This window comes from Bombina bombina, chromosome 6, assembly GCF_027579735.1.
Source record: "Bombina bombina isolate aBomBom1 chromosome 6, aBomBom1.pri, whole genome shotgun sequence".
NCBI lineage: Eukaryota > Metazoa > Chordata > Amphibia > Anura > Bombinatoridae > Bombina > Bombina bombina.
The window spans coordinates 768,781,599-768,800,464 of NC_069504.1; the positions used below are offsets into that span (position 1 = coordinate 768,781,599).

Genomic DNA, 18,866 nt, shown 5'->3' on the forward strand with positions numbered 1-18,866 from the left:
AGCTAAAAGAAATACAAAATTACCTGTAAAATAAATCCTAACCTAAGTTACAATTAAACCTAATACTACACTATCATTAAATTAACTAAATAAACTACCTACAAATAACTACAATTAAATACAATTACATAAACTAACTAAAGTACAAAAAATAAAAAAAGCTAAGTTACAAAAAATAACAAAATAAGTTACAAACATGTTAAAAATATTACAACAATTTTAAGCTACTTACACCTAATCTAAGCCCCCTAATAAAATAACAAACCCCCCAAAATAAGAAAAATCCCTACCCTATTCTAAATTAAATAAATTTCAAAGCTCTTTTACCTTACCAGCCCTTAAAAGGGCCATTTGTGGGGGCATGCCCCAAAGTTCAGCTCTTTTGCCTGTAAAAGAAAAATACAACCCCCCCCAACATTAAAACCCACCACCCACATACGCCTAATCTAACCCAAACCCCCCTTACAAAAACCTAACACTAATCCCCTGAAGATCATCCTACCTTGAGTCGTCTTCACTCAGCCGAGCCACCGATGGAACTGAAGAGGACATCCGGAGCGGAAGAAGTTAATCCTCCAAGCGGCGCTGAAGAAATCTTCCATCCGATGAAGTCATCATCCAGGCGGCGCTGAAGAAGTCTTTGATCCGGCCGATGTCATCTTCCAAGAGGCGCTGAAGATGTCTTCTATCCGGGCGAAGTCATCTTCCAAGCCGGGTCTTGAATCTTCCTTCCGCCGACGCGGAACCACCTTCTTCACCGACGGACTACGACGAATGACGGCTCCTTTAAGGGACGTCATGCAAGATGGCGTCCCCTCAATTCCGATTGGCTGATAGGATTCTATCAGCCAATCGGAATTAAGGTAGGAAAATCTGATTGGCTGATGGAATCAGCCAATCAGATTGAGCTCGCATTCTATTGGCTGTTCCGATCAGCCAATAGAATGCGAGCTCAATCTGATTGGCTGATTGGATCAGCCAATCGGATTGAACTTGAATCTTGGATGATGACTTCATTGGATGGAAGATTTCTTCAGCGCCGCTTGGAGGATTAACTTCTTCCGCTCCGGATGTCCTCTTCAATTCCATCGGTGGCTCGGCTGAGTGAAGACGACTCAAGGTAGGATGATCTTCAGGGGATTAGTGTTAGGTTTTTGTAAGGGGGGTTTGGGTTAGATTAGGGGTATGTGGGTGGTGGGTTTTAATGTTGGGGGGGGGTTGTATTTTTCTTTTACAGGCAAAAGAGCTGAACTTTTTGGGGCATGCCCCCACAAATGGCCCTTTTAAGGGCTGGTAAGGTAAAAGAGCTTTGAAATTTATTTAATTTAGAATAGGGTAGGGATTTTTCTTATTTTGGGGGGGTTTGTTATTTTATTAGGGGGCTTAGATTAGGTGTAAGTAGCTTAAAATTGTTGTAATATTTTTAACATGTTTGTAACTTATTTTTTTATTTTTTGTAACTTAGCTTTTTTTTTTTGTACTTTAGTTAGTTTATGTAATTGTATTTAATTGTAGTTATTTGTAGGTAGTTTATTTAGTTAATTTAATGATAGTGTAGTATTAGGTTTAATTGTAACTTAGGTTAGGATTTATTTTACAGGTAATTTTGTATTTCTTTTAGCTAGGTAGTTATTAAATAGTTAATAACTATTTAATAACTATTCTAACTAGCTAAAATAAATACAAAGTTACCTGTAAAATAAATATAAATCCTAAGATAGCTATAATATAATTATTAATTATATTGTAGCTATCTTAGGGTTTATTTTACAGGTAAGTATTTATTTTTAAATAGGAATAATTTATTAAAGTATAGTGTAGTGTTAGGTGTAATTGTAACTTAGGTTAGGATTTATTTCACAGGTACATTTCTCTTTATTTTAGCTAGGTAAGCTATTAAATAGTTAATAACTATTTAATAGTTATTGTACATGGTTAAAATAAATTGAAAGTTACCTGTCAAATAAATATAAATCCTAAGATAGCTACAATATAATTCTTATTTATATTGTAGCTATATTAGGGTTTATTTTAAAGGTAAGTATTTAGTTTTAAATAGGATTCATTTAGTTAATAAGAGTTAATTTATTTAGATTTATTTAATTAATATTTAAGTTAGGGGGGCGTTAGGGTTAGGGTTAGGTTTAGGGGTTAATAATTTTATTACAGTGGCGGCGGCGTAGTGGGGGGCAGGATAGGGGTTAATAAATTTATTATAGGTGGCGACGGTGTAGGGGGGGCAGATTAGGGGTTAATAAATTTATTATAGGTGGCGACGGTGTAGGGGGGGCAGGATAGGGGTTAATACATTTAATATAGGTTGCGGCGGGTTCAGGGAGCGGCGGTTTAGGGGTTAATACATTTATTATAGTTGCGGTGGGCTCCGGGAGCGGCGGTTTAGGGGTTAATATGTATAGAGTAGCTTGCGGTGGGCTCCGGGAGCGGCGGTCTAGGGGGTAATAACTTTATTTAGTTGCGGCGGTGTAGGGGGGGTCAGATTAGCGGTGTTTAGACTCGGGGTACATGTTAGGGTGTTAGGTGCAGACAGTTCCCATAGAAATCAATGGGATGTCTGGCAGCAGCGAACTTGTACTTTCGCTATGGTCAGACTCCCATTGATTCCTATGGGATCCGCCGCCTCCAGGCTGGCGCTTTGAAAACCAGGTACGCTGGGCCGTAAAAGTGCCGAGCGTACCTGCTAGTTTTTTGATAACTAGCAAAAGTAGTGAGAATGTGCCGCACTTGTGTGCGGAACATCTGGAGTGACGTAAGAATCAATCTGTGTCGGACTGAGTCCGGCGGATCAAAGTTTACGTCACAAAATTCTACTTTTGCCGGTCTCGAGCCTTTGATAACTAAGGCGAATCAGCCTCGCCACAAATACGCTGCGGAATTCCAGCGTATTTGAGGTTGACGGCTTGATAACTAGGCCCCATATTTTGAATGGTGCTCTTCCAGAGGGCTTTCTTGGTATTCCTTTAGGATTTCCAGAATTCTTCAGTTTTTATAGTATGGCCTTGACAACTATGTCTGCTAGCTCCCTAAAAGGTTACATTTCTGCTTAATCTGCTATTTTTCATAGGAAGTTAGCTAAACTTCCAGATGTTCAGACTTTTGTCTAGGCATTGTTTAGCATTAGGCAACTTGTGAGACCTATTTCTCCACCCTGGAATGTGAATCTAGTGCTTTCGATATTACAAGGTCCTCCTTTTGAACCAATGCATTCCGTTGATATAAAGCTTTTATATTGGAAAGTACTTTTCCTATTAGCAATATCCTCAGCTAGGAGAGTTTATGAGTTGTCAACGTTGTACTGTAATTCTGTTTTTAATTATTCACAAGGATAAGGCGTTACTTCATACTAAATATGATTTTCTTCTTAAGATTGTTTTGGCGGTAAACATTATTCAGGAAATTGTTGTTTCTTCATTGTGTCTAGATTCTGCTAGCACTAAGGAGCGGCTATTACATAATCTTGATGTAGTCAGGCTTTGAAGTTCTATCTCCAAGCTACTAAAGCATTCAGACAATCTTCTAGTTTGGATGTTCACTACTCCGGGACTCGAGGCAGAAAGCATGAACTTCTTTCAAACAAGAGATTCACAAGGCTTACCTGGTGGTGGGAAAGTTGCCTCCTAAGTGTATCACAGCTCATTCTACAAGGGCAGTTGCAACTTTGGGGACTTTTAAAAATGATGTATCTTTGGAGCAGATTTGCAATTCTGCAATAGGGTCTTCTCTGCATACTTTTTCCAAATGTTATCGATTTGATGTTTTTGCTTCTTCGTAAGCAGCTTTTGGCAGAAAAGTCCTTCAGGCCACAGTGTTGGCTAAATAGGAACTGCCAGAAAAATTGTCCCTCCCTTTCCGTAACATAGACCATATGCTTGGGTATTAATCCCATATGTTATGGAGGACTGTGGACCATCATCATTTTACCAAAGAAAACAAAATTTATGCTTACCTGATAAATTCTTTTCTTTCTGAATGATGATGGTCCACAGGCCACACCCATTTTAATTTTTGGGCGACAGTTTTAATGACAGTTCTACAGACCCTGCTTTGTCTTTCCTACCTATATGTTTCCTATTCTCTGCTCGGCTATACATTAAACTAAGAGAGAGATGGGAGGTGGGAGGGATTTTAAGCTCTTATATGGGTTCTTGACCTCCTCCTAGTAGCAGGAAATATATACCATATGTTATGGAGGACTGTGGACCATCATCATTCCGAAAAAATATGTTTTTTTATCAGGTTAGCATACCTTTTGTTTTTCAATAATAAAAATAGTAATACTATTGGATGTGTGAAAATATGTTTCTCAACTCCACTCATCAAGAACACAGAACAGGCCAGATCCACCCACCTGAAGTTAGACACTTTTTCGTTATTCCTTATTAGAAACTAATGGGGATTGCCATGTTAAAAAAAAACAACAAAGAAAAAATATAAAAAATAAGTTTTGTGTCACTTAGTGACTACTACCCAAGCATATCCATGACTAAGCGGAATCCAATTATATCAAAGTTAGGACCCTAACTTGGGCATTAGGCCCCTCAGGAGTGTCCTGAATCCACTGCCCCTATACACTCTCATAGGTGATAATAGTAAATACTTACAACATATAAACATATTTCCTATATAAACTAGACTTTGTTCCAATGACATCAAAAGTTAGGACCCTAACTTGGGGATAAGACCACCTCATATATATATATATATATTATATCTGCCCAATAAAACTAGGCATTGTATCACTTACTGACGTTTACCCAAATATACCCCTGACTCAGCAGAATAAAAGGACATTAAAGTTAGAGTCCTTACTCTAACTCAGGAGCCCCTATCCACTCCAATGGGTGATAATGGCGAAGACAAACATTGTATAAACATCTGCCCTATAAAAACAAAGCAATGTGTCACTTACCGACTACTTCCCAAATATACCTCAACTGAGCAGAATCCAATGACATCAAAGTTAGGACCCTTAGACCCCTTAGGAGCCCCTTGAATGCACTGCCCCTATCCACTCTCATAGGTGATGTTGGCAAACACATACATCATATAGACATATGTACTATAAAAACTAGGCTTTGTATCACTTAATGAGTGGAAAGAGGCAGTGCATTCAGGGGTATCCTGAGGGATCTTATCGCTAAGGGTACTTACTTAGATGTCATTGGATGTTTGCCCCCCCAAAGGTAAATCAGTAGTAAGTAATAGTATTAATATGCTCTGTATAATGATTTTGGGGATAGATGGTCCTGCAACCTGCACTAATAAAAGACTCCCCTGCACACTCCTATGTATAGACTGGCTGCTATGGCCCCCCCAGAGCACTTGGGACCTGGTGCCACCAAACCTGCTGCACCAATGGTGGTTCTTCGCCTGAGTCAAGGGTATACTTCAGTAGTGCAAGTCACAAAATGTAGCCGCACCAGAAAATTCAAATATTTCAAAGGTCTATTGTTCCCAGGCTATAAACAGAGAAATAAACAACAAAGTTTCGGGAGTTATCCCTTATTCATGTTGCATGCAACATGAACAAGGGATAACTCCCGAAACGCTGTTTATTTCTCTGTTCATAGCCTGGGAAATATTTGAATTTTCTGGTGCGGCTACATTTTGTGACTTGGATTTGAAGTGATGTTGGCAGAACATCAGTAGCCTGCACAGACTGCTTTGGTAAGCATTCTGAACTGTTTTCTAGTTTGATATATACTTTAGTAGTGGTCAGTAAGTGAGACAAAGCCTAGTGTTTATACGCTAGATGTTTATACAATGTATGTATTTGCCATTATCACCTATAAGAGTGGATAGAGGCAGTGTATTTAGGGGGCTTCTAAATGGTATTATCCCCAATTTAGGGCCCTAACTTTGATATAATTGGATACTGCTCAATCAAGGGTACAGTTACTAGATGGCATAAAGCTTCCTTTTATTGGACAAATGTTTATATGATATATGTATTTGCCATTATCACCGGTGAGAGTGGGTAGGGGCAGTGCAATCAGGGGGTTCCTGAGGGGGCTTATCCCCAAGTTAGTGTCCTAACTTTGTTGTCATTGCCTTCTGCTCAATCAAGGATACTCTTGGGTAGTGGTCAGTGACACAAGTGACACTGGTATGGTAGGCACAGGATACTGAATGGGTACTATTTTGAAGACTGTCACAGGATACCAGGTAGGTACAGTTGGTTTGAGGAAGGCTGTCATTGGTATGGTAGACACAGGTTTTTCAGCAGGAACAGGATACCCAAGGGTACTGTTGGTGAGACTGTCACAGGATACAAGATAGGTGCACCATGCACATCTGGTTTGAGGAAGGCTGTCACTAATATGGTCAACACAGATTTCTCAGCAGGCACAGGATACCCAGTGGGTACGGTTGGTGAGACTGTCACAGAATATCAGATAGGCACAGCTTCAGGAACAATATGAGTTTACACAGGTATCAGGCAAATCTACTTGGCTTTCAGGAACAAGGTGAGCATACACTAGAGAACCTCAGCTGAAGGATAACCGGAGTCTTGGAGTCCCTCCACGTGGGACGCCGAGATGGAAGAAGGCACTCTCGACGTTCGCTGATACTGGAGTGGCCGGACTGGGAGCTCCCGGTGAGTCCCTTTACACAGAGTGGATAGGGGAAGTGTATTCAGGGAGCTCCTGAGGGGTCTTATCCTAAAATTAGGGTCCTAACTCTGGTGTTATTGGATTCTACTCAGTCTGGGGTATACTTGGGTAGAAGTCACTAAGTGATACAAAGCCTAGTTTTTATAGGACAGATGTTTACATGACGTATGTTTTTCCAAATATCACCTATCAAAAGGGATAGGGGCAGTGCATTCAGTGGTATCCTGAAGGGTCTTATCCTCAATTTAGGGTCCTAACTTTGATATCATTGGATTCTGCAAAAGTCAGGAATATGCTTGGGTAGTAGTCACTAAGTGACACAAAGCTAATTTTGCATATGTTTTCTTTGTTTGACATGGTACTAATTCACATTAGGTTTTGAAAAAAAAAACGAAAAAGTGGGTTCAGGTTTTTATTTCTCACTGCTTGAGCAAGTCACTGGCTCAATCACTGTCTCTGATTTACTCATATCATGCGGGATTTTTTTATAATCTGAGAACTGTATTTAGGAAATCTAGTCTAGATCAATGCTAAAGTTCCAGTTATAGTCTAGTTACAAAATGATTCTATTTACAATATCTGGTATTTTTTTACATGAAAGATGGCAGCCTGCACATTGTCCTAAAATGTACCGCACTACCACACTGGTGGTATTCTTGCATTAGATAAAGCACAAGTTCACCATATGTTCTCTGCAAATACTGTTTATCTAACCATGGCAGCCTTGTCAGAGAGGAACTGGGTTATCTATTCACTACACGCACAAAATAGACTAGTACGCATGCGCTCTCTGAAAACTCATTGTAAATATCAGTATGCAAGGCTTCGTGTTTGCAGGGCTTGTACAAGTTTATCTTGCCCTTTAAGAGGCGGGCACCTGGCTGTTGCTATAAATAGTGCAGTAGCGTCAACGCTAGAGTTAGGCCCAGTGTACATGAAAGCTCCTTGCTGATCCCCACCAGTTGTCAATTAATAAACAAAAAGCCAATGGCGTTGCATGGTAGGCGGGGTTCGTTGTTTCCCACGCTCCTCAATTGGATTAAATTATACGTGACGTCATGTTCCCCGTCTCCTGGGTGACAGGGAGGAGCGAATTGTGGCCAGGCCTAAATAATCAGCCGAATAAGGGGCGTGGTTTTGTGAAGATGGAGGTCGTCGATTGGATGTTTTTTTCTCAGAGCAGGGTTGGGTGTTGTAGGTGGTTGGCCAGCTAGTTGTTAGTGTCAAGCGGGGTGGGACCAGCAGGTGAGTGTGGGTCCTAGAGGTATCGCAGAGGAGGAGGAGGGAAAAGGTTCCGCGGCCTGCGGGTCCTAGAGGTGCCCGGGGAGCCGGTGAGTTGGTCGCTAATAGGGACTGAAGTATTTTGACTCCTTAAGGGATAAATTGTGTATGTGGTGCTGGAGGTGTCAGACAGAGGCGGGAGGCCCGAGATACCAGGTCCTAGCGGTGATTGTCAGTTTTTCTTTGATTATTATATGTTCCCCGTCATTAAGGACTGTGGGTTCAGCTACACTCAGTGCGATTTAGGTAATAAGCGCTATAGGTAATAACGAGAATATACTGGGTTTACTATGTGACAGGGAGAGGCCTGATATATCAGATCCTAGACATCTGTGTGCTTGAGCTCCCCTAGATACCAGAGGGCTTGTAGTGTGCAAGACTCATCTTTTGTATATGAGTGCTAAGCTCTTTTTTTTTTTCTTCCAATGTGTCTGGACTCATTAGTGTGGCCCTGCACTTACCAAGGGACCTACAAGTCACTGTGCTGGATGATCTACATACTCAACATTTAAAGGTTTTTGGTTTCTGAACATGTAAACTAGTTCTTCCTTTTTTTAGATGCATACACAGTTCTGCTTTGTAAAGCTCATATGTAATGCAGCATTTGACACTTGACTTCCCAGTTGCTTACAAATGCAGACCAGCATAAAGTACCCTGTTTTGGTTCAGCATTGGACTTAATGGTGCCTGCTGCCAATCCAGAGCAGGTATAATGGCAATTCATAAGAAATTCCTCTCAAAGGGCAGTGAAATGCATTGATGCAACAATTCCATCAATTATTTCAAAAGGTGCTTTAAAAAAAAAAAAAAAATTTTTTAGAGCACATTTTAAAAGGTAAACACTGGTTATTTAATTAGAAATCTTCACTCTAAAATGCTGATTAGTCAGTAGAAGTCCATTTAAAGGGACAGGAAACCCCACAATTGTCTTTAATGATTTGCATGGAACAATTTTAAACAACTTTCCAATTTACTTCTATTATCAAATTTGCTTTACTCCTTTGTTATCCTTTGCTGAAGAAATAGCATTGCACAACTGGCAGCTAGCTGAACACATAGTTAGCCAATCACAACAGAAAAATGTGTGCAGGCACCAATCGGCAGCTAGCTCCCACTTGTGTAAGATATGTGCGTGTTCTTTTTCAACAAGGGATACCAAAGGAACAGTGCATATTTAAAAATAGAAGTTAATTTCAAACAGTCTTAAAATTACATAAGCTATCAGAATCATGCAAGTTTAATTTTGACTTTCCTATCCCGTTTGATATTTTGAGATGGTAACAAAACTCTTAGCTGTCATGGAAAGTAACAAGCAATTGCCACTTTTTCTGCATAGTTGTGCTATGCATTTTTCTCTAGCAGTTGTGACAGCATGAAATTCCAAATTTACAAGGCCTGTTGGTTTTAAACAAATTATAGTTATTTTTTTACCAAAAGGTCCTAAATTATGTAGCAAAATATAACATGTCAACTTAAAGGGATACTAAACCCAGTTTTTTTCTTTCATGATTCAGATAGAGCATGAGATTTTAAGCAACTTTATAATTTACTCCTATTATCTATTTTTCTTTGTTCTCTTGGTATCTTGATTTAAAAAAGCAGTACTGTAAGCTTTAGAGCCAGCCCATTTTTTGTTCAGCACCTTGGTAGCACTTTCTGATTTGTGGCTAAATGTAGCAAACCAATCAGCAAGCACTACCCAGGTGCTGAACTAAAAATGGGCCGGCTCCTAACCTTTCATTACTGCTTTTTCAAATCAAGATAACATGACAACAAAGAAAAATAGATAATAGGAGTAAATTAGAAAGTTGCTTTAAATTGCATGCTCTATCTGAATCATGAAAGAAAAAAAAAAATTGGGGTTAGTATCCCTTTAATTCATATAGCAAACAGATTGTTGTTTAATATTTTGTAACATTGGGCAACATTTTATATCTATATCTACCATTGGTGCAGCAGCTACATTGGCACCAGGGCCAAAGTGCTGGGGGGCTAATAATGTAATCGAGGATTTTCTTAGTGCATGTTGCAGATCTATCTATCCTCAAAATCATTATACAGAACAACATGGATATTTATTACCATTGCTTACTACTGAGTTACATTTGGGGAGGCCCAATAAAAATTTGCACCAGGGCCCTCTGTTGATAGCATATTGCCTTACAGAATATCGGGGGGGGGGGTGCAGGAACTGTTAAAAATGTCTTTTTGCTTTTAACTTTTGATTGTTGTACATTGTACAAATTGTGTGGTTGGCCCATATTTAATATAGATATATTAATATATATGCTTGATCAAATTATAGCAATTTTGGTGAATAAAGGGACAGTCTAATCCAGAATTGTTATTGTTTAAAAAAAATAGATAATCCCTTTTATTAACCATTTCCCAATTTTGCATAACCAACACAGTTATAATATACTTTTTACCACTTTGATTATCCTGTATCTAAGCCTCTGCAGACTGACCCCTTATTTAGGTTCTTTTGACAGACTTGCATTTTAGCCAACCAATGATCTCTCACAAGTAACTCCATGGGCATGAGCACAGTGTTATCTATATGGCAAAAATAAACTAATGCCCTCTAGCTGTCAAATGCATTCAGATAAAAGGTGGCCTTCAAGGGCTTAGCGATTAGCATATGAGCCTACTTAGGTTTTGCTTTCAACTAAGAATACCAAGAGAACAAAGCAAATTTGATGATAAAAGTAATTTGGAAAGTTGTTTAAAATCACATGCCCTATCTGAATAACGAACATTTAATTTTGACTTGACTGTTCCTTTAAATCTTAAATGCTATTTCGCTATCTCAGTTTTGCCTTTTGTCCCCTCCCCTTTTGTTTTGCATTTTTAATGTTTATTTAAATGGACACTGAACCAATTTTTTTTTCTTTTGTGATTCAGATAGAGCATACAATTTTAAGCAACTTTCTAATTTACTCCTATATTTAAATTTTCTTTATTCTCTTGGTATCTTTATTTGAAATGCAAGAATGTAAGTTTAGATGTCGGCCCATTTTTGGTGAACAACCTAGGTTGTCCTTGCTGATTGGTGGATAAATTCATCCACCAATCAAAAACTGCTGTCCAGAGGTCTGAACCAAGAAAAAAGCTTAGATGCCTTCTTTTTCATATAAAGATGGCAAGAGACCGAAGAAAAATTGATAATAGGAGTAAATTAGAAAGTTACTTAAAATTGCATGCTCTATCCGAATCGCAAAAGAAAAATATTGGGTTCAGTGTCCCTTTAATAACTTTGTTCCCTTTTAATACTACAGGTTTGCAGTGTTTTTCACAGCACCTATTTAAGCCAATATAATGTGAAAATTGGCTAATATTACCTTTTTTTTAATGTTTGTTTCACATTTTATCATTAAATCTATTTGTTAAATGAAGCAACTACTTTGTGCTTTGAATAGCTTAAAGCGACAAAGTAAAAATTAATAAGTCATGATTCAGATAGCGTTTTTAATTTAAACAACTTTCCAATTTCTTCTATTAGCAAATTTTGCTTTGTTCTCTTGATATCCTCTCTCAAAGAGGAGCAAAGCTTGGTAGGCTGATAGGACATCAGGAGTGTGCACATGCCTTTAGCAGTATATGGCAGCAGAGTATTCAAATAAATATCTATATCTATCTATCTATCTATCTATCTATCTATCTCTCTATCTCTCTATCTCTCTATCTCTCTATCTCTCTCTCTATCTCTCTCTCTATCTCTCTCTCTATCTCTCTCTCTCTATCTCTCTCTCTATCTCTCTCTCTATCTCTCTCTCTATCTCTCTCTCTATCTCTCTCTCTATCTCTCTCTCTCTCTCTCTCTATCTCTCTCTCTATCTCTCTCTCTATCTCTCTCTCTATCTCTCTATCTATCTCTCTATCTATCTCTCTATCTATCTCTCTATCTATCTCTCTATCTATCTCTCTATCTATCTCTCTCTCTATCTCTCTATCTCTCTATCTATCTCTCTATCTATCTCTCTCTCTATCTCTCTATCTCTCATCTCTCTATCTCTCTATCTCTCTATCTCTCTATCTCTCTATCTCTCTATCTCTCTATCTCTCTATCTCTCTATCTCTCTATCTCTCTATCTCTCTATCTCTCTATCTCTCTATCTCTCTATCTCTCTATCTCTCTATCTCTCTATCTCTCTATCTCTCTATCTCTCTATCTCTCTATCTCTCTATCTCTCTATCTCTCTATCTCTCTATCTCTCTATCTCTCTATCTTCTATCAGTGCTATAAAACAGTGTTGTGGTTAGACACAATTGCACGCTCCAGAGCTCACCTAAGATTACTCTTTAACAAAGGATACCAAGAGAGCTAAGCAAAATTTATAACAGGAGTAAATTGAAAAGTTATTTAACATTTCATGCTCTATCCAATCCATTGAAGTTTAATTTTGTCTTTACTCTTCCTTTATGAAACATTAATAAATAGCAGAAAATGTTATAGTATTGTAAAGTATTACACTGGCCCCTCCCGGCTACTGCATAATGCTACCTGGCTGGCAAAATTATCTGTGGAGAACAACACTTGATTGCATGTGCAGAGATTGTGGGTAGATATCTGGTATGTGTAGCTCTATTGATGCTACGGATGAGTAAAGGCTTTGTGTGTATTTATGCCTCCAAGGTATTTTTGTTTTGATGGTGAAAAAGACTAGTCTGTCAGGTTCAAGCACTAATAGCAGATGTCTGTTTAAAGGTATGTGGAAGTGACAATTAAATTGCCATGATTCAGATACAGTGTTCAGTTATTATTATTTATAGTAGTAGTAATGTAATAACTATGACATCTTTCTTGGTTTCCTTGGTTTAAACTTGACCCTTTACCATAAGGGCATACTAAAGTAGGCTCAGAAATGTGCACATCAACAGTATGTTACTCAAGCAACCTGTAGAGGGAGGCTTGATGTGACACTGAACCCAAATTTTTTTTCTTTCGTGATTCGGATAGAGCATGCAATTTTAAGCAACTTTCTAATACTAAATAAAAGGCGTTTTTTTTTATTTTATTTTTAAAAAATATTTATTCAGCTGTAATGGAGCCCTGCCTTAGCCCCCAACCTCCCTGACCCCCACCAAACAGCTCTATAACCCTCCCTGCTACTTAATTGCTGCCATCTTGGGTAACGGCAGCTGTCTGCCAGTACCCAGTTTTCCCCCAAAAACAGTATTTTCAAACTTTTCTGTAGTGTAGCAGCCCCCCCTCAATACCCCCATCCCCCCCCCCCCCTCCCAGATCCTTTTATATTTAATTTGTTTTTAAACGTTTGTAACTTTTTTTTTATTAAACTTTTTTTCATTGGTGTCAGTGGCTAATGCGCGCGCTCCCGGCACTCGGTGTGCACATTGCACTTACAGGAACCCGATGCCGGGTAGTGATGGGCCGCCTCCCTGTTACGCTCCCACCCGGACAACGGGACCATCGCTACCGGTGCAGAGAGGGCCACAGAGTGACTCTCTCTGCATAAGAGGCTTGTAAAAAGGTATTGCAGGATGCCTCCATATCGAGGCATCACTGCAATACCCTGAGAGCTGCTGGAAGCGATTGCGATCGCTTCCAGCACTCTGTTAGACAACTGACGTACCAGGTACGTCTATTGTCATTAACAGTTAGTTTTTGCATGACGTACCTGGTACGTCAGTTGTCATTAAGGGATTAATAACCTCAAGATCGCCATTCATGCATAATAGGGCATTGTCTCCAAAACTGGCACCGGTAATATGCATTATGAGTTCATCCTAAATTGCAAGGGACAGTTTAGTCAAAATTAAACTTTCATGATTCAAAGAGGGCATGCAATTTTAAACAACTTTCCAATTTACTTTTATCATCAAATTTGCTTTCTTCTCTTGGTATTCTTTGTTGAAAGGTAAACCTAGGTAGGCTCATATGCTAATTTCTAAGCTGTAGAACTGCCTGTTTGACAGACACTGCTAGTTCATGTGTGTCATATAGATAAACATTGTGCTCACTCCTATGGAGTTATTTGAGTCAACACTGATTCAGAAGTCTGTCAAAAGAACTGAGATAAGGGGGCAGTCTGCAGAGGCTTAGCTACAAGGTAATCACAGAGGTAAAAAGTGTATGAATATAATTGTTGGTTATGCAAAACTGGGGAATGGGTAATGAATGATCTATTTTTTTTAAACAATACAATTTCTGGTGTAGACTGTCCCTTTTAACCCCTTAAGGACCACAGCACTTTTCCATTTTCTGTCCGTTTGGGACCAAGGCTATTTTTACATTTCTGCAGCGTTTGTGTTTAGCTGTAATTTTCCTCTTACTCATTTACTGTACTCGCACATATTATATACCGTTTTTCTCGCCATTAAATGGACTTTCTAAAGATACCATTATTTTCATCATATCTTATAATTTACTATAAAAATTTTTATAAAATATGAGGAAAAAATGGAAAAAAACACACTTTTTCTAACTTTGACCTCCAAAATCTGTTACACATCTACAACCACCAAAAAACACCCATGCTAAATAGTTTCTAAATTTTGTCCTGAGTTTAGAAATACCCAATGTTTACACGTGCTTTGCTTTTTTTGCAAGTTATAGGGCCATAAATACAAGTAGCACTTTGCTATTTCCAAACCACTTTTTTTCAAAATAAGCGCTAGTTACATTGGGACACTGATATCTTTCAGGAATCCCTGAATATCCCTTGACATGCATATATTTTTTTTTTTAGAAGACATCCCAAAGTATTGATCTAGGCCCATTTTGGTATATTTCATGCCACCATTTCACTACCAAATGCGATCAAATAAAAAAAATTGTTCACTTTTTCACAAATTGTTTCACAAACTTTAGGTTTCTCACTGAAATTATTTGCAAACAACTTGTGCAATTATGGCATACATGGTTGTAAATGCTTCTCTGGGATCCCCTTTGTTTAGAAATTGCAGACATATATGGCTTTGGCATTGCTTTTTGGTATTTAGAAGGCTGCAAAATGCCACTGCGCACCACACATGTATTATGCCCAGCATTGAAGGGGTTAATTAGGAAGCTTGTAGGGAGCTTTTAGGGTTAATTTTAGCTTTAGTATAATGTAGTAGACAACCCAAAGTATTGATCTAGGCCCATTTTGGTATATTTCATGCCACCATTTCATCGCCAAATGCTAACAAATAAAAATAAAGCGTTAAATTTTTCACAATTTTAGGTTTCTCACTGAAATTATTTACAAACAGCTTGTGCAATTATGGCATACATGGTTGTAAAAGCTTCTCTGGGATCCCCTTTGTTCAGAAAAAGCAGACATATATGGCTTTGGCTTTGCTTTTTGGCAATTAGAAGGCAGCTAAATGCCGTTGCGCACCACAAGTGTATAATGCCCAGCATTGAAGGGGTTAATTAGGGAGCTTGTATGGAGCTTGCAGGGTTAATTTTAGCTTTAGTGTAGGTATCAACCTCCCACATGACACATCACACCCCCTGATCCCTCCCAAACAGCTCTCTTCCCTCCCCCACCCCACAATTGTCCCCTCCATCTTAAGTACTGGCAGTAAGTCTGCCAGTACTAAAATAAGAGTTTTTTTGGGGATTTAAAAAAAAAAAAAAAAGATAATTCTGCACTGTAGGATAACCCCTTAGCCCCCAACCTCCCTGATCCCCCCCCCCCCCCCCCCAAACAGCTCTCTAACCCCCCTCTCGGCCTTATTATGCGCCATATTGGGTACTGGCAGCTGTCTGCCAGTACCCAGTTTGAAATCAAATATGTTTTTTATAACATTTTATTATTTTAAAAATTCTATTTTCTGTAGTGTAGCTGCCCTCCCACCCTCCCAGATCATTAAAATTTGTAATGTTCCCACCCTCTCTCCCACCGTGTACCACTTAACATTTGTTCCATAGTGTAGGGTTCCCACCCGCTCCCGTGCACGCGCGCACCCGCTCCTGTGCACCCGCGCGCACTCGATCCCGCCCCCCTTCCCCACCGATGGCCGCTCACCCGCCTCCCTGGATCAGCTCCCACCCACCAACGAACATGGCCATTGATGGCCGATGCAGAGAGGGCAACAGGGTGGCTCTCTCTTCATTGGTCGGCTAAAAAATGTTATAGCAGGATGCCTCAATATCGAGGCATCACTGCTATAACATGAAAGCAGTTGGAAGTGATCAGGATCGCTTCCACTGCTTTCAAAGACCAACGACGTACGGGGTACGTCCTTGGTCATTAACTGCATTTTTTTGCAGGACGTACCCCATAGGGGTTAATGAAAATGTTGAAGCTGACTTGTCATGACCACTGTTTATGATCAGACTGGGCAGGTGAGGCTTTGACTGAGATGCGAGGATGAAAGGGTTAACAAAGCACTCTCTAAACTATTCAAACTCCAGAAAGTACAATTCCTTATATATGATTCTAAAAATACAGAACTGAGAAACTGTTAAACCTTACTTGTTACCAGTCTCTCAAGTAATGTGAATTCAAATGTTAAAGCCCAGGTGCTGAACCAAAAATGGGCCGGCTCCTAAGCGTACAATTTTGCTTTTTCAGATAAAGATGCCAAAAAAACGAAGAAAAATTGGAGTAAATTAGAAAGTCGCTTAAAATTGCATGTTCTATCTGAATCGTGAAAGAAAACATTTTGGTTTCATATCTATTTAAGACAAAAGCCTAAACTATAATAAGAAAGATTTATTATGACAAAAATGGTCACAGTGCATTAAAGGGATACTAACCCCTCATTTTTTCTTTCATGTTTCAGATAGAGCATGTAATTTTAAGCAACTTTCTAATTTACTCCTATTATCAATTTTTCTTTGTTCTCATGTTATCTTGATTTGAAAAAGCAGTAATAAAAGGTTAGGAGCCGGCCCATTTTTTCGTTCAGCACCTTGGTAGAGCTGCTGATTGGTTTGCTACATTTAGCCACAAATCAGCAAGTGCTACCCATGTGCTGAACAAAAAATGGTCTGGCTCTAAAGCTTACAGTACTGCTTTTTCAAATCAAGATAGCATGAGAACAAAGAAAAATTGATAATAGGAGTAAATTAGAAAGGTGCTTAAAATCTCATGATCTATCTGAATCATGAAATAAAAAAATTGGGTTTAGTATCCCTTTTAATGAGATACAGAAAAATATACAAAGTTACATGTTGCAATTCCGTTTCAAAATAAACAGGATTAACCTTTTAAAGCCGTTATGCCGTTCTATTCCGTCATAATTAGACTGGGCTTTAAAGCCGTTCTGACGGAATAGAACGTCATAACTAACGGCTGTCCTGAAGCCTTCTGTGCTTCAAGGATTTAATCGCGGTCTGGAGGGCGTTCCTAGGATTGTAGGGACGCCCCCCAGATGCGATCCAATAATTGAAATCTCGCGATCGTATGCATGATCGCGTAGTTTCAATTTGTGTACATCGGAACAGTTTTTCCCGATGTAGGCACTTTAACCCTGTCACGAAAGGGTTAAAACAGAAAGCCAATACACAACTCTACTCACCTGCCAGTAAATGTATATGTTTTCCCCTCAAGGAGAATTAAAGTGAAAGTAAATCCTAGCGTTTTACAAATGCTAGGATTTACTATTGAAACAAATAAAGGGGAGTTTCATTCATGAAGTATAAGATACTTCATGTAGAAAGCTCCTTTATTTCATTCAATTGACCGCCGCTTTTAGCTCCTACAGCAGAGCACGGCTAAAATTTTTCACTTCTTAGCCAATAGCAGTGTAGTAAATCCGGTTCCTATGGGCACCAAGCCGGATTTACCGCACGGCTATTGGCTAAGAGGTGAAAATGTCACCTCTTAGCCAAAAAAAGTTTTAGCCGTGGGCTGCTGTAGCAGCTAAGAATGGCGATCGATTGAATGAAATAAAGGAGCTTTCTACATGAAGTATCTTATACTTCATGAATGAAACTCCCCTTTATTTGTTTCAATAGTAAATCCTAGCGTTTGTAAAACGCTAGGATTTACTTTCACTTTAAGATTTATATTTTTATCACTCAGCATTATATTTTTATATCACTCATGCAATTTCAGAAAAATAGCTCTCCAGCAAATGACAATTTTGTGTGTAATTTTACCCACTATGGAAAAACCGTCTCAGGTGCCTAAGCCAGCCCACCTTGGTAAGAGGGGGTAAGAGAATCCACCTCAAGCTTTTATAGCCTTTGCATTCTCAGTTAAAGGGACGGTCAACTCAAAAATATTTATTGTTTAAAAGGATAGATAATCCCTTTATTACCCATTCACCAGTTTTGCACAGCCAGCACACTTTTTACCTCTGTGATTACCTTGTATCTAAGCCTCTTCTGACAGCCCCCCTGATCACATGACTATTATCTATTGACTTCCATTTTAGCCAATTAGTGCAGTGTCCTGCACAACTTCATGAGCACAATGTTATCTATATGGCTCACATGAACTAGCAGTCTCCTGTTGTGGAAAGCAAATTAAAAAAAACATGTGATAAGAGGCTGTCTGTAGTAGCTGAAAACAGGCAGATATTTAGAGGTTTAAATGTTATAAAGTATATAAATATAACAATGTTGGTTTTGCAAAGCTGGGTAATGGGTAGTAAAGGCGTTATCTATCTAACTTTTTAAACAATAACAATTTTGGTTTTGACTGTCCCTTTTAAACAAAGTCCTGAATTTGTTCCATTAGCATAACATTTGCACATACTCATTTAATTCCCCAGTTTTGCATAACCAACACAGTTATAATAATACACATTTTACCTCTATAATTACCTTGTAAATAAGCCTTAGCAGACTGCCCCCTTATTTCAGTTCTTTTGACAGACTTGCATTTTAGCCAATCAGAGCTGTCTCCATGGTAAATTCACATGCTTGAGCTCAATGTTATCTATATGAAACACGTGAACTAATGCTCTCTAGTGGTGAAAAACTATCAAAATGCATTTAGTTTAGAGGCGGCCTTCAAGGTCTAAAAAATTAGCATATGAACCTCCTTGGTT

The 18,866-nt window shown here is 38.8% G+C and overlaps 1 protein-coding gene across 1 annotated transcript in view; it reads left to right on the forward strand.

Moving 5' to 3' along the window:
* Positions 1–7,807: 7,807 nt before the first annotated feature.
* Positions 7,808–18,866, forward strand: part of PRKACA (protein kinase cAMP-activated catalytic subunit alpha) — a 218,956-nt gene continuing 207,897 nt past the window's right edge. Inside the window, exon 1 of the mRNA XM_053718058.1 lies at positions 7,808–7,963. The gene's annotated coding sequence lies outside the window, so the exon portion shown is untranslated. The remainder of the gene's footprint in view (positions 7,964–18,866) is intronic.